Source organism: Balaenoptera ricei, chromosome 20 (assembly GCF_028023285.1).
Source record: "Balaenoptera ricei isolate mBalRic1 chromosome 20, mBalRic1.hap2, whole genome shotgun sequence".
NCBI lineage: Eukaryota > Metazoa > Chordata > Mammalia > Artiodactyla > Balaenopteridae > Balaenoptera > Balaenoptera ricei.
The window spans coordinates 31282976-31298267 of record NC_082658.1 but is presented as its reverse complement, the minus strand read 5'-3'; positions in this window follow the sequence as shown (position 1 = coordinate 31298267).

The window sequence follows — 15292 nt, the reverse complement described above, 5'->3', positions numbered from 1 at the left end:
CCTCAGCATTCCCCCATGGCTGAGCCCAGGGCATGGGACCGAGAGAGGGAGAAAGACAGCCGTGACCCCGAGCTTTTCCACAATGTAGTATAGGCCTCACCCTCAAGCTCACGTCAATCGCCTAGAGAAAACAGCAGGCCTCGGTCTGCTTTCCTGTGGCTAGGAAACTTGGCTTTCATTCCTTAGGTGGCACACTGGCTCAGGACTGCCCTGCCCGAAGCACTCACGGGGTGCAGCCCTATTTGTTGAGATCAGCCCTTCTGGCTCTCTCTCGGATGAAGCAACTGGAAAAGAGCCGTTCGTAATCTTCGGACCGTGGGAGCTCGCCCCAGTCTACACCAGAACAGCACTCTGAGGAGCTGCTGACGTTTGGTAGCAAAATCTCCTCTTCTGAAGAGAAACATTTCGCTGTCAGTGGGTTCCATCAGCCTTGCCATATTTCCTCAGCTGGCTATGATGGAGGGCAGTCAGTGGGCAGACTCACCTGAGGCCCTCCTTCCCAGACTGTGATACAGACAGACCCGCCGCCTGCTTCAGCCCAAAGGGACGGCTTACGGTGAGGCAAAAACCCTGTGTTGGAAAGTTCCTGCCTAACCCTCGCCCAAGCACAAGCAAATCGGTCATCGGCCAAATACTTTCCCCACAAGTTGAACATGTTTGCTCCCCTCTAGCCTCCGAAGGCCGAGTTTACCTAGCTAGGACTCACACTGCAGGAAGGGTACTCAGGGTGCTGGTGACTGCAAGTTGTTTCACCAGGCAGCCCACATCGGGTACAGCCACTTGCATTTTCCAGGGGCACAGCGCAAAGGGTGTCAGCTAACGCGCCTCCAGCCTGGGAGGGCCCACATACACTCTCTGAATGGGAAACAAGCCCATGCCTTCAGTGTGAAAGGCCGCTATGCCTCCTTGCTTCGGCAGCCCAGGGATAGCGTCAGCTCTGAAATGCCTCCAAAGGAGCAGACTCAGAGACCCTTTGAACCGCAGAGCAGGTGCGGCCCAGAACAAGGACTGCTCTTGGGCTGAGAACACCCACTGCCCAGCGCCTCTTTTGGCTACACACGTGTAGTGGGAGGGTGTTGAATTCTGCTGCGTGATAACTTCTCCGGGCCACGTGGTGTGAGCGCAGGTAGAGTGGCCCTCCATCTCCTCCCAGTTTCCTGCCTAAGTTGTACAAGGCAAACTCCCTGCTTGAATCCCCGGGTGGGGTACGTACCCTCCAGAGAAAGGTGGATGCTTGGGACCCAGGGCTAGTCTCTATGTCGATGTTCTGTGCATCAGCTTCGCAGCTGTTCTCTCTAAGCGGGTCCCAAAGGCTTTTTGGAAGACTTTCCTTCGCGGGTCAGAAAGAGGAAATGAGCCGACAGGCCCACGGGGATGCCAGTTCTCTCCAGCCACAACGCTAGCAGCCTCAGACACGCGGGTTCTCTTTGGGACATGAAAGAACACTATGCTTGGAAGCTTCTTCCATCCAGTTTGAGAGCCGCACTTCCACTGCCTCCTAGGATTCCAGGTGTTGCCTTGCCGTCACAATTTCCAATTCTTAGGCCTATGACGGCAGAGTGTCTGGCAGTTCTCAGAGAGACCTTAGGAATGCAGGCTTTTTGGCTCCTTCCACTGACAAACCAGCTCCTCCAGATCCTCTGTCGATAGGCATTTCATGTCAGAATATCTCTGGGCGCCCTCATTCCTCCTCCACGAAGTAAGACACAAACGGAATTGCCCGAAAGGGAGGAAGCCCTCTGAGTCCGGCAGAGAGGCAGTCTCTCCCCCTCAGCATTCCCCCATGGCTGAGCCCAGGGCATGGGACCGAGAGAGGGAGAAAGACAGCCGTGACCCCGAGCTTTTCCACAATGTAGTATAGGCCTCACCCTCAAGCTCACGTCAATCGCCTAGAGAAAACAGCAGGCCTCGGTCTGCTTTCCTGTGGCTAGGAAACTTGGCTTTCATTCCTTAGGTGGCACACTGGCTCAGGACTGCCCTGCCCGAAGCACTCACGGGGTGCAGCCCTATTTGTTGAGATCAGCCCTTCTGGCTCTCTCTCGGATGAAGCAACTGGAAAAGAGCCGTTCGTAATCTTCGGACCGTGGGAGCTCGCCCCAGTCTACACCAGAACAGCACTCTGAGGAGCTGCTGACGTTTGGTAGCAAAATCTCCTCTTCTGAAGAGAAACATTTCGCTGTCAGTGGGTTCCATCAGCCTTGCCATATTTCCTCAGCTGGCTATGATGGAGGGCAGTCAGTGGGCAGACTCACCTGAGGCCCTCCTTCCCAGACTGTGATACAGACAGACCCGCCGCCTGCTTCAGCCCAAAGGGACGGCTTACGGTGAGGCAAAAACCCTGTGTTGGAAAGTTCCTGCCTAACCCTCGCCCAAGCACAAGCAAATCGGTCATCGGCCAAAGACTTTCCCCACAAGTTGAACATGTTTGCTCCCCTCTAGCCTCCGAAGGCCGAGTTTACCTAGCTAGGACTCACACTGCAGGAAGGGTACTCAGGGTGCTGGTGACTGCAAGTTGTTTCACCAGGCAGCCCACATCGGGTACAGCCACTTGGATTTTCCAGGGGCACAGCGCAAAGGGTGTCAGCTAACGCGCCTCCAGCCTGGGAGGGCCCACATACACTCTCTGAATGGGAAACAAGCCCATGCCTTCAGTGTGAAAGGCCGCTATGCCTCTTTGCTTCGGCAGCCCAGGGATAGCGTCAGCTCTGAAATGCCTCCAAAGGAGCAGACTCAGAGACCCTTTGAACCGCAGAGCAGGTGCGGCCCAGAACAAGGACTGCTCTTGGGCTGAGAACACCCACTGCCCAGCGCCTCTTTTGGCTACACACGTGTAGTGGGAGGGTGTTGAATTCTGCTGCGTGATAACTTCTCCGGGCCACGTGGTGTGAGCGCAGGTAGAGTGGCCCTCCATCTCCTCCCAGTTTCCTGCCTAAGTTGTACAAGGCAAACTCCCTGCTTGAATCCCCGGGTGGGGTACGTACCCTCCAGAGAAAGGTGGATGCTTGGGACCCAGGGCTAGTCTCTATGTCGATGTTCTGTGCATCAGCTTCGCAGCTGTTCTCTCTAAGCGGGTCCCAAAGGCTTTTTGGAAGACTTTCCTTCGAGGGTCAGAAAGAGGAAATGAGCCGACAGGCCCACGGGGATGCCAGTTCTCTCCAGCCACAACGCTAGCAGCCTCAGACACGCGGGTTCTCTTTGGGACATGAAAGAACCCTATGCTTGGAAGCTTCTTCCATCCAGTTTGAGAGCCGCACTTCCACTGCCTCCTAGGATTCCAGGTGTTGCCTTGCCGTCACAATTTCCAATTCTTAGGCCTATGACGGCAGAGTGTCTGGCAGTTCTCAGAGAGACCTTAGGAATGCAGGCTTTTTGGCTCCTTCCACTGACAAACCAGCTCCTCCAGATCCTCTGTCGATAGGCATTTCATGTCAGAATATCTCTGGGCGCCCTCATTCCTCCTCCACGAAGTAAGACACAAACGGAATTGCCCGAAAGGGAGGAAGCCCTCTGAGTCCGGCAGAGAGGCAGTCTCTCCCCCTCAGCATTCCCCCATGGCTGAGCCCAGGGCATGGGACCGAGAGAGGGAGAAAGACAGCCGTGACCCCGAGCTTTTCCACAATGTAGTATAGGCCTCACCCTCAAGCTCACGTCAATCGCCTAGAGAAAACAGCAGGCCTCGGTCTGCTTTCCTGTGGCTAGGAAACTTGGCTTTCATTCCTTAGGTGGCACACTGGCTCAGGACTGCCCTGCCCGAAGCACTCACGGGGTGCAGCCCTATTTGTTGAGATCAGCCCTTCTGGCTCTCTCTCGGATGAAGCAACTGGAAAAGAGCCGTTCGTAATCTTCGGACCGTGGGAGCTCGCCCCAGTCTACACCAGAACAGCACTCTGAGGAGCTGCTGACGTTTGGTAGCAAAATCTCCTCTTCTGAAGAGAAACATTTCGCTGTCAGTGGGTTCCATCAGCCTTGCCATATTTCCTCAGCTGGCTATGATGGAGGGCAGTCAGTGGGCAGACTCACCTGAGGCCCTCCTTCCCAGACTGTGATACAGACAGACCCGCCGCCTGCTTCAGCCCAAAGGGACGGCTTACGGTGAGGCAAAAACCCTGTGTTGGAAAGTTCCTGCCTAACCCTCGCCCAAGCACAAGCAAATCGGTCATCGGTCAAAGACTTTCCCCACAAGTTGAACATGTTTGCTCCCCTCTAGCCTCCGAAGGCCGAGTTTACCTAGCTAGGACTCACACTGCAGGAAGGGTACTCAGGGTGCTGGTGACTGCAAGTTGTTTCACCAGGCAGCCCACATCGGGTACAGCCACTTGCATTTTCCAGGGGCACAGCGCAAAGGGTGTCAGCTAACGCGCCTCCAGCCTGGGAGGGCCCACATACACTCTCTGAATGGGAAACAAGCCCATGCCTTCAGTGTGAAAGGCCGCTATGCCTCCTTGCTTCGGCAGCCCAGGGATAGCGTCAGCTCTGAAATGCCTCCAAAGGAGCAGACTCAGAGACCCTTTGAACCGCAGAGCAGGTGCGGCCCAGAACAAGGACTGCTCTTGGGCTGAGAACACCCACTGCCCAGCGCCTCTTTTGGCTACACACGTGTAGTGGGAGGGTGTTGAATTCTGCTGCGTGATAACTTCTCCGGGCCACGTGGTGTGAGCGCAGGTAGAGTGGCCCTCCATCTCCTCCCAGTTTCCTGCCTAAGTTGTACAAGGCAAACTCCCTGCTTGAATCCCCGGGTGGGGTACGTACCCTCCAGAGAAAGGTGGATGCTTGGGACCCAGGGCTAGTCTCTATGTCGATGTTCTGTGCATCAGCTTCGCAGCTGTTCTCTCTAAGCGGGTCCCAAAGGCTTTTTGGAAGACTTTCCTTCGCGGGTCAGAAAGAGGAAATGAGCCGACAGGCCCACGGGGATGCCAGTTCTCTCCAGCCACAACGCTAGCAGCCTCAGACACGCGGGTTCTCTTTGGGACATGAAAGAACACTATGCTTGGAAGCTTCTTCCATCCAGTTTGAGAGCCGCACTTCCACTGCCTCCTAGGATTCCAGGTGTTGCCTTGCCGTCACAATTTCCAATTCTTAGGCCTATGACGGCAGAGTGTCTGGCAGTTCTCAGAGAGACCTTAGGAATGCAGGCTTTTTGGCTCCTTCCACTGACAAACCAGCTCCTCCAGATCCTCTGTCGATAGGCATTTCATGTCAGAATATCTCTGGGCGCCCTCATTCCTCCTCCACGAAGTAAGACACAAACGGAATTGCCCGAAAGGGAGGAAGCCCTCTGAGTCCGGCAGAGAGGCAGTCTCTCCCCCTCAGCATTCCCCCATGGCTGAGCCCAGGGCATGGGACCGAGAGAGGGAGAAAGACAGCCGTGACCCCGAGCTTTTCCACAATGTAGTATAGGCCTCACCCTCAAGCTCACGTCAATCGCCTAGAGAAAACAGCAGGCCTCGGTCTGCTTTCCTGTGGCTAGGAAACTTGGCTTTCATTCCTTAGGTGGCACACTGGCTCAGGACTGCCCTGCCCGAAGCACTCACGGGGTGCAGCCCTATTTGTTGAGATCAGCCCTTCTGGCTCTCTCTCGGATGAAGCAACTGGAAAAGAGCCGTTCGTAATCTTCGGACCGTGGGAGCTCGCCCCAGTCTACACCAGAACAGCACTCTGAGGAGCTGCTGACGTTTGGTAGCAAAATCTCCTCTTCTGAAGAGAAACATTTCGCTGTCAGTGGGTTCCATCAGCCTTGCCATATTTTCTCAGCTGGCTATGATGGAGGGCAGTCAGTGGGCAGACTCACCTGAGGCCCTCCTTCCCAGACTGTGATACAGACAGACCCGCCCCCTGCTTCAGCCCAAAGGGACGGCTTACGGTGAGGCAAAAACCCTGTGTTGGAAAGTTCCTGCCTAACCCTCGCCCAAGCACAAGCAAATCGGTCATCGGTCAAAGACTTTCCCCACAAGTTGAACATGTTTGCTCCCCTCTAGCCTCCGAAGGCCGAGTTTACCTAGCTAGGACTCACACTGCAGGAAGGGTACTCAGGGTGCTGGTGACTGCAAGTTGTTTCACCAGGCAGCCCACATCGGGTACAGCCACTTGCATTTTCCAGGGGCACAGCGCAAAGGGTGTCAGCTAACGCGCCTCCAGCCTGGGAGGGCCCACATACACTCTCTGAATGGGAAACAAGCCCATGCCTTCAGTGTGAAAGGCCGCTATGCCTCTTTGCTTCGGCAGCCCAGGGATAGCGTCAGCTCTGAAATGCCTCCAAAGGAGCAGACTCAGAGACCCTTTGAACCGCAGAGCAGGTGCGGCCCAGAACAAGGACTGCTCTTGGGCTGAGAACACCCACTGCCCAGCGCCTCTTTTGGCTACACACGTGTAGTCGGAGGGTGTTGAATTCTGCTGCGTGATAACTTCTCCGGGCCACGTGGTGTGAGCGCAGGTAGAGTGGCCCTCCATCTCCTCCCAGTTTCCTGCCTAAGTTGTACAAGGCAAACTCCCTGCTTGAATCCCCGGGTGGGGTACGTACCCTCCAGAGAAAGGTGGATGCTTGGGACCCAGGGCTAGTCTCTATGTCGATGTTCTGTGCATCAGCTTCGCAGCTGTTCTCTCTAAGCGGGTCCCAAAGGCTTTTTGGAAGACTTTCCTTCGAGGGTCAGAAAGAGGAAATGAGCCGACAGGCCCACGGGGATGCCAGTTCTCTCCAGCCACAACGCTAGCAGCCTCAGACACGCGGGTTCTCTTTGGGACATGAAAGAACCCTATGCTTGGAAGCTTCTTCCATCCAGTTTGAGAGCCGCACTTCCACTGCCTCCTAGGATTCCAGGTGTTGCCTTGCCGTCACAATTTCCAATTCTTAGGCCTATGACGGCAGAGTGTCTGGCAGTTCTCAGAGAGACCTTAGGAATGCAGGCTTTTTGGCTCCTTCCACTGACAAACCAGCTCCTCCAGATCCTCTGTCGATAGGCATTTCATGTCAGAATATCTCTGGGCGCCCTCATTCCTCCTCCACGAAGTAGGACACAAACGGAATTGCCCGAAAGGGAGGAAGCCCTCTGAGTCCGGCAGAGAGGCAGTCTCTCCCCCTCAGCATTCCCCCATGGCTGAGCCCAGGGCATGGGACCGAGAGAGGGAGAAAGACAGCCGTGACCCCGAGCTTTTCCACAATGTAGTATAGGCCTCACCCTCAAGCTCACGTCAATCGCCTAGAGAAAACAGCAGGCCTCGGTCTGCTTTCCTGTGGCTAGGAAACTTGGCTTTCATTCCTTAGGTGGCACACTGGCTCAGGACTGCCCTGCCCGAAGCACTCACGGGGTGCAGCCCTATTTGTTGAGATCAGCCCTTCTGGCTCTCTCTCGGATGAAGCAACTGGAAAAGAGCCGTTCGTAATCTTCGGACCGTGCGAGCTCGCCCCAGTCTACACCAGAACAGCACTCTGAGGAGCTGCTGACGTTTGGTAGCAAAATCTCCTCTTCTGAAGAGAAACATTTCGCTGTCAGTGGGTTCCATCAGCCTTGCCATATTTTCTCAGCTGGCTATGATGGAGGGCAGTCAGTGGGCAGACTCACCTGAGGCCCTCCTTCCCAGACTGTGATACAGACAGACCCGCCGCCTGCTTCAGCCCAAAGGGACGGCTTACGGTGAGGCAAAAACCCTGTGTTGGAAAGTTCCTGCCTAACCCTCGCCCAAGCACAAGCAAATCGGTCATCGGTCAAAGACTTTCCCCACAAGTTGAACATGTTTGCTCCCCTCTAGCCTCCGAAGGCCGAGTTTACCTAGCTAGGACTCACACTGCAGGAAGGGTACTCAGGGTGCTGGTGACTGCAAGTTGTTTCACCAGGCAGCCCACATCGGGTACAGCCACTTGCATTTTCCAGGGGCACAGCGCAAAGGGTGTCAGCTAACGCGCCTCCAGCCTGGGAGGGCCCACATACACTCTCTGAATGGGAAACAAGCCCATGCCTTCAGTGTGAAAGGCCGCTATGCCTCTTTGCTTCGGCAGCCCAGGGATAGCGTCAGCTCTGAAATGCCTCCAAAGGAGCAGACTCAGAGACCCTTTGAACCGCAGAGCAGGTGCGGCCCAGAACAAGGACTGCTCTTGGGCTGAGAACACCCACTGCCCAGCGCCTCTTTTGGCTACACACGTGTAGTCGGAGGGTGTTGAATTCTGCTGCGTGATAACTTCTCCGGGCCACGTGGTGTGAGCGCAGGTAGAGTGGCCCTCCATCTCCTCCCAGTTTCCTGCCTAAGTTGTACAAGGCAAACTCCCTGCTTGAATCCCCGGGTGGGGTACGTACCCTCCAGAGAAAGGTGGATGCTTGGGACCCAGGGCTAGTCTCTATGTCGATGTTCTGTGCATCAGCTTCGCAGCTGTTCTCTCTAAGCGGGTCCCAAAGGCTTTTTGGAAGACTTTCCTTCGAGGGTCAGAAAGAGGAAATGAGCCGACAGGCCCACGGGGATGCCAGTTCTCTCCAGCCACAACGCTAGCAGCCTCAGACACGCGGGTTCTCTTTGGGACATGAAAGAACCCTATGCTTGGAAGCTTCTTCCATCCAGTTTGAGAGCCGCACTTCCACTGCCTCCTAGGATTCCAGGTGTTGCCTTGCCGTCACAATTTCCAATTCTTAGGCCTATGACGGCAGAGTGTCTGGCAGTTCTCAGAGAGACCTTAGGAATGCAGGCTTTTTGGCTCCTTCCACTGACAAACCAGCTCCTCCAGATCCTCTGTCGATAGGCATTTCATGTCAGAATATCTCTGGGCGCCCTCATTCCTCCTCCACGAAGTAAGACACAAACGGAATTGCCCGAAAGGGAGGAAGCCCTCTGAGTCCGGCAGAGAGGCAGTCTCTCCCCCTCAGCATTCCCCCATGGCTGAGCCCAGGGCATGGGACCGAGAGAGGGAGAAAGACAGCCGTGACCCCGAGCTTTTCCACAATGTAGTATAGGCCTCACCCTCAAGCTCACGTCAATCGCCTAGAGAAAACAGCAGGCCTCGGTCTGCTTTCCTGTGGCTAGGAAACTTGGCTTTCATTCCTTAGGTGGCACACTGGCTCAGGACTGCCCTGCCCGAAGCACTCACGGGGTGCAGCCCTATTTGTTGAGATCAGCCCTTCTGGCTCTCTCTCGGATGAAGCAACTGGAAAAGAGCCGTTCGTAATCTTCGGACCGTGGGAGCTCGCCCCAGTCTACACCAGAACAGCACTCTGAGGAGCTGCTGACGTTTGGTAGCAAAATCTCCTCTTCTGAAGAGAAACATTTCGCTGTCAGTGGGTTCCATCAGCCTTGCCATATTTTCTCAGCTGGCTATGATGGAGGGCAGTCAGTGGGCAGACTCACCTGAGGCCCTCCTTCCCAGACTGTGATACAGACAGACCCGCCGCCTGCTTCAGCCCAAAGGGACGGCTTACGGTGAGGCAAAAACCCTGTGTTGGAAAGTTCCTGCCTAACCCTCGCCCAAGCACAAGCAAATCGGTCATCGGTCAAAGACTTTCCCCACAAGTTGAACATGTTTGCTCCCCTCTAGCCTCCGAAGGCCGAGTTTACCTAGCTAGGACTCACACTGCAGGAAGGGTACTCAGGGTGCTGGTGACTGCAAGTTGTTTCACCAGGCAGCCCACATCGGGTACAGCCACTTGCATTTTCCAGGGGCACAGCGCAAAGGGTGTCAGCTAACGCGCCTCCAGCCTGGGAGGGCCCACATACACTCTCTGAATGGGAAACAAGCCCATGCCTTCAGTGTGAAAGGCCGCTATGCCTCTTTGCTTCGGCAGCCCAGGGATAGCGTCAGCTCTGAAATGCCTCCAAAGGAGCAGACTCAGAGACCCTTTGAACCGCAGAGCAGGTGCGGCCCAGAACAAGGACTGCTCTTGGGCTGAGAACACCCACTGCCCAGCGCCTCTTTTGGCTACACACGTGTAGTGGGAGGGTGTTGAATTCTGCTGCGTGATAACTTCTCCGGGCCACGTGGTGTGAGCGCAGGTAGAGTGGCCCTCCATCTCCTCCCAGTTTCCTGCCTAAGTTGTACAAGGCAAACTCCCTGCTTGAATCCCCGGGTGGGGTACGTACCCTCCAGAGAAAGGTGGATGCTTGGGACCCAGGGCTAGTCTCTATGTCGATGTTCTGTGCATCAGCTTCGCAGCTGTTCTCTCTAAGCGGGTCCCAAAGGCTTTTTGGAAGACTTTCCTTCGCGGGTCAGAAAGAGGAAATGAGCCGACAGGCCCACGGGGATGCCAGTTCTCTCCAGCCACAAGGCTAGCAGCCTCAGACACGCGGGTTCTCTTTGGGACATGAAAGAACACTATGCTTGGAAGCTTCTTCCATCCAGTTTGAGAGCCGCACTTCCACTGCCTCCTAGGATTCCAGGTGTTGCCTTGCCGTCACAATTTCCAATTCTTAGGCCTATGACGGCAGAGTGTCTGGCAGTTCTCAGAGAGACCTTAGGAATGCAGGCTTTTTGGCTCCTTCCACTGACAAACCAGCTCCTCCAGATCCTCTGTCGTGAGGCATTTCATGTCAGAATATCTCTGGGCGCCCTCATTCCTCCTCCACGAAGTAGGACACAAACGGAATTGCCCGAAAGGGAGGAAGCCCTCTGAGTCCGGCAGAGAGGCAGTCTCTCCCCCTCAGCATTCCCCCATGGCTGAGCCCAGGGCATGGGACCGAGAGAGGGAGAAAGACAGCCGTGACCCCGAGCTTTTCCACAATGTAGTATAGGCCTCACCCTCAAGCTCACGTCAATCGCCTAGAGAAAACAGCAGGCCTCGGTCTGCTTTCCTGTGGCTAGGAAACTTGGCTTTCATTCCTTAGGTGGCACACTGGCTCAGGACTGCCCTGCCCGAAGCACTCACGGGGTGCAGCCCTATTTGTTGAGATCAGCCCTTCTGGCTCTCTCTCGGATGAAGCAACTGGAAAAGAGCCGTTCGTAATCTTCGGACCGTGCGAGCTCGCCCCAGTCTACACCAGAACAGCACTCTGAGGAGCTGCTGACGTTTGGTAGCAAAATCTCCTCTTCTGAAGAGAAACATTTCGCTGTCAGTGGGTTCCATCAGCCTTGCCATATTTTCTCAGCTGGCTATGATGGAGGGCAGTCAGTGGGCAGACTCACCTGAGGCCCTCCTTCCCAGACTGTGATACAGACAGACCCGCCGCCTGCTTCAGCCCAAAGGGACGGCTTACGGTGAGGCAAAAACCCTGTGTTGGAAAGTTCCTGCCTAACCCTCGCCCAAGCACAAGCATATTGGTCATCGGCCAAAGACTTTCCCCACAAGTTGAACATGTTTGCTCCCCTCTAGCCTCCGAAGGCCGAGTTTACCTAGCTAGGACTCACACTGCAGGAAGGGTACTCAGGGTGCTGGTGACTGCAAGTTGTTTCACCAGGCAGCCCACATCGGGTACAGCCACTTGGATTTTCCAGGGGCACAGCGCAAAGGGTGTCAGCTAACGCGCCTCCAGCCTGGGAGGGCCCACATACACTCTCTGAATGGGAAACAAGCCCATGCCTTCAGTGTGAAAGGCCGCTATGCCTCTTTGCTTCGGCAGCCCAGGGATAGCGTCAGCTCTGAAATGCCTCCAAAGGAGCAGGCTCAGAGACCCATTGAACCGCAGGGCAGGTGCGGCCCAGAACAAGGACTGCTCTTGGGCTGAGAACACCCACTGCCCAGCGCCTCTGTTGGCTACACACGTGTAGTGGGAGGCTGTTGAATTCTGCTGCGTGATAACTTCTCCGGGCCACGTGGTGTGAGCGCAGGTAGAGTGGCCCTCCATCTCCTCCCGGTTTCCTGCCTAAGTTGTACAAGGCAAACTCCCTGCTTGAATCCCCGGGTGGGGTACGTACCCTCCAGAGAAAGGTGGATGCTTGGGACCCAGGGCTAGTCTCTATGTCGATGTTCTGTGCATCAGCTTCGCAGCTGTTCTCTCTAAGCGGGTCCCAAAGGCTTTTTGGAAGACTTTCCTTCGAGGGTCAGAAAGAGGAAATGAGCCGACAGGCCCACGGGGATGCCAGTTCTCTCCAGCCACAAGGCTAGCAGCCTCAGACGCGCGGGTTCTCTTTGGGACATGAAAGAACCCTATGCTTGGAAGCTTCTTCCATCCAGTTTGAGAGCCGCACTTCCACTGCCTCCTAGGATTCCAGGTGTTGCCTTGCCGTCACAATTTCCAATTCTTAGGCCTATGACGGCAGAGTGTCTGGCAGTTCTCAGAGAGACCTTAGGAATGCAGGCTTTTTGGCTCCTTCCACTGACAAACCAGCTCCTCCAGATCCTCTGTCGTGAGGCATTTCATGTCAGAATATCTCTGGGCGCCCTCATTCCTCCTCCACGAAGTAGGACACAAACGGAACTGCCCGAAAGGGAGGAAGCCCTCTGAGTCCGGCAGAGAGGCAGTCTCTCCCCCTCAGCATTCCCCCATGGCTGAGCCCAGGGCATGGGACCGAGAGAGGGAGAAAGACAGCCGTGACCCCGAGCTTTTCCACAATGTAGTATAGGCCTCACCCTCAAGCTCACGCCAATCGCCTAGAGAAAACAGCAGGCCTCGGTCTGCTTTCCTGTGGCTAGGAAACTTGGCTTTCATTCCTTAGGTGGCACACTGGCTCAGGACTGCCCTGCCCGAAGCACTCACGGGGTGCAGCCCTATTTGTTGAGATCAGCCCCTTCTGGCTCTCTCTCGGATGAAGCAACTGGAAAAGAGCCGTTCGTAATCTTCGGACCGTGGGAGCTCGCCCCAGTCTACACCAGAACAGCACTCTGAGGAGCTGCTGACGTTTGGTAGCAAAATCTCCTCTTCTGAAGAGAAACATTTCGCTGTCAGTGGGTTCCATCAGCCTTGCCATATTTTCTCAGCTGGCTATGATGGAGGGCAGTCAGTGGGCAGACTCACCTGAGGCCCTCCTTCCCAGACTGTGATACAGACAGACCCGCCGCCTGCTTCAGCCCAAAGGGACGGCTTACGGTGAGGCAAAAACCCTGTGTTGGAACGTTCCTGCCTAACCCTCGCCCAAGCACAAGCAAATCGGTCATCGGTCAAAGACTTTCCCCACAAGTTGAACATGTTTGCTCCCCTCTAGCCTCCGAAGGCCGAGTTTACCTAGCTAGGACTCACACTGCAGGAAGGGTACTCAGGGTGCTGGTGACTGCAAGTTGTTTCACCAGGCAGCCCACATCGGGTACAGCCACTTGGATTTTCCAGGGGCACAGCGCAAAGGGTGTCAGCTAACGCGCCTCCAGCCTGGGAGGGCCCACATACACTCTCTGAATGGGAAACAAGCCCATGCCTTCAGTGTGAAAGGCCGCTATGCCTCTTTGCTTCGGCAGCCCAGGGATAGCGTCAGCTCTGAAATGCCTCCAAAGGAGCAGGCTCAGAGACCCATTGAACCGCAGGGCAGGTGCGGCCCAGAACAAGGACTGCTCTTGGGCTGAGAACACCCACTGCCCAGCGCCTCTGTTGGCTACACACGTGTAGTGGGAGGCTGTTGAATTCTGCTGCGTGATAACTTCTCCGGGCCACGTGGTGTGAGCGCAGGTAGAGTGGCCCTCCATCTCCTCCCGGTTTCCTGCCTAAGTTGTACAAGGCAAACTCCCTGCTTGAATCCCCGGGTGGGGTACGTACCCTCCAGAGAAAGTTGGATGCTTGGGACCCAGGGCTAGTCTCTATGTCGATGTTCTGTGCATCAGCTTCGCAGCTGTTCTCTCTAAGCGGGTCCCAAAGGCTTTTTGGAAGACTTTCCTTCGAGGGTCAGAAAGAGGAAATGAGCCGACAGGCCCACGGGGATGCCAGTTCTCTCCAGCCACAAGGCTAGCAGCCTCAGACGCGCGGGTTCTCTTTGGGACATGAAAGAACCCTATGCTTGGAAGCTTCTTCCATCCAGTTTGAGAGCCGCACTTCCACTGCCTCCTAGGATTCCAGGTGTTGCCTTGCCGTCACAATTTCCAATTCTTAGGCCTATGACGGCAGAGTGTCTGGCAGTTCTCAGAGAGACCTTAGGAATGCAGGCTTTTTGGCTCCTTCCACTGACAAACCAGCTCCTCCAGATCCTCTGTCGTGAGGCATTTCATGTCAGAATATCTCTGGGCGCCCTCATTCCTCCTCCACGAAGTAGGACACAAACGGAACTGCCCGAAAGGGAGGAAGCCCTCTGAGTCCGGCAGAGAGGCAGTCTCTCCCCCTCAGCATTCCCCCATGGCTGAGCCCAGGGCATGGGACCGAGAGAGGGAGAAAGACAGCCGTGACCCCGAGCTTTTCCACAATGTAGTATAGGCCTCACCCTCAAGCTCACGCCAATCGCCTAGAGAAAACAGCAGGGCTCGGTCTGCTTTCCTGTGGCTAGGAAACTTGGCTTTCATTCCTTAGGTGGCACACTGGCTCAGGACTGCCCTGCCCGAAGCACTCACGGGGTGCAGCCCTATTTGTTGAGATCAGCCCCTTCTGGCTCTCTCTCGGATGAAGCAACTGGAAAAGAGCCGTTCGTAATCTTCGGACCGTGGGAGCTCGCCCCAGTCTACACCAGAACAGCACTCTGAGGAGCTGCTGACGTTTGGTAGCAAAATCTCCTCTTCTGAAGAGAAACATTTCGCTGTCAGTGGGTTCCATCAGCCTTGCCATATTTTCTCAGCTGGCTATGATGGAGGGCAGTCAGTGGGCAGACTCACCTGAGGCCCTCCTTCCCAGACTGTGATACAGACAGACCCGCCGCCTGCTTCAGCCCAAAGGGACGGCTTACGGTGAGGCAAAAACCCTGTGTTGGAACGTTCCTGCCTAACCCTCGCCCAAGCACAAGCAAATCGGTCATCGGTCAAAGACTTTCCCCACAAGTTGAACATGTTTGCTCCCCTCTAGCCTCCGAAGGCCGAGTTTACCTAGCTAGGACTCACACTGCAGGAAGGGTACTCAGGGTGCTGGTGACTGCAAGTTGTTTCACCAGGCAGCCCACATCGGGTACAGCCACTTGGATTTTCCAGGGGCACAGCGCAAAGGGTGTCAGCTAACGCGCCTCCAGCCTGGGAGGGCCCACATACACTCTCTGAATGGGAAACAAGCCCATGCCTTCAGTGTGAAAGGCCGCTATGCCTCTTTGCTTCGGCAGCCCAGGGATAGCGTCAGCTCTGAAATGCCTCCAAAGGAGCAGGCTCAGAGACCCTTTGAACCGCAGGGCAGGTGCGGCCCAGAACAAGGACTGCTCTTGGGCTGAGAACACCCACTGCCCAGCGCCTCTGTTGGCTACACACGTGTAGTGGGAGGCTGTTGAATTCTGCTGCGTGATAACTTCTCCGGGCCACGTGGTGTGAGCGCAGGTAGAGTGGCCCTCCATCTC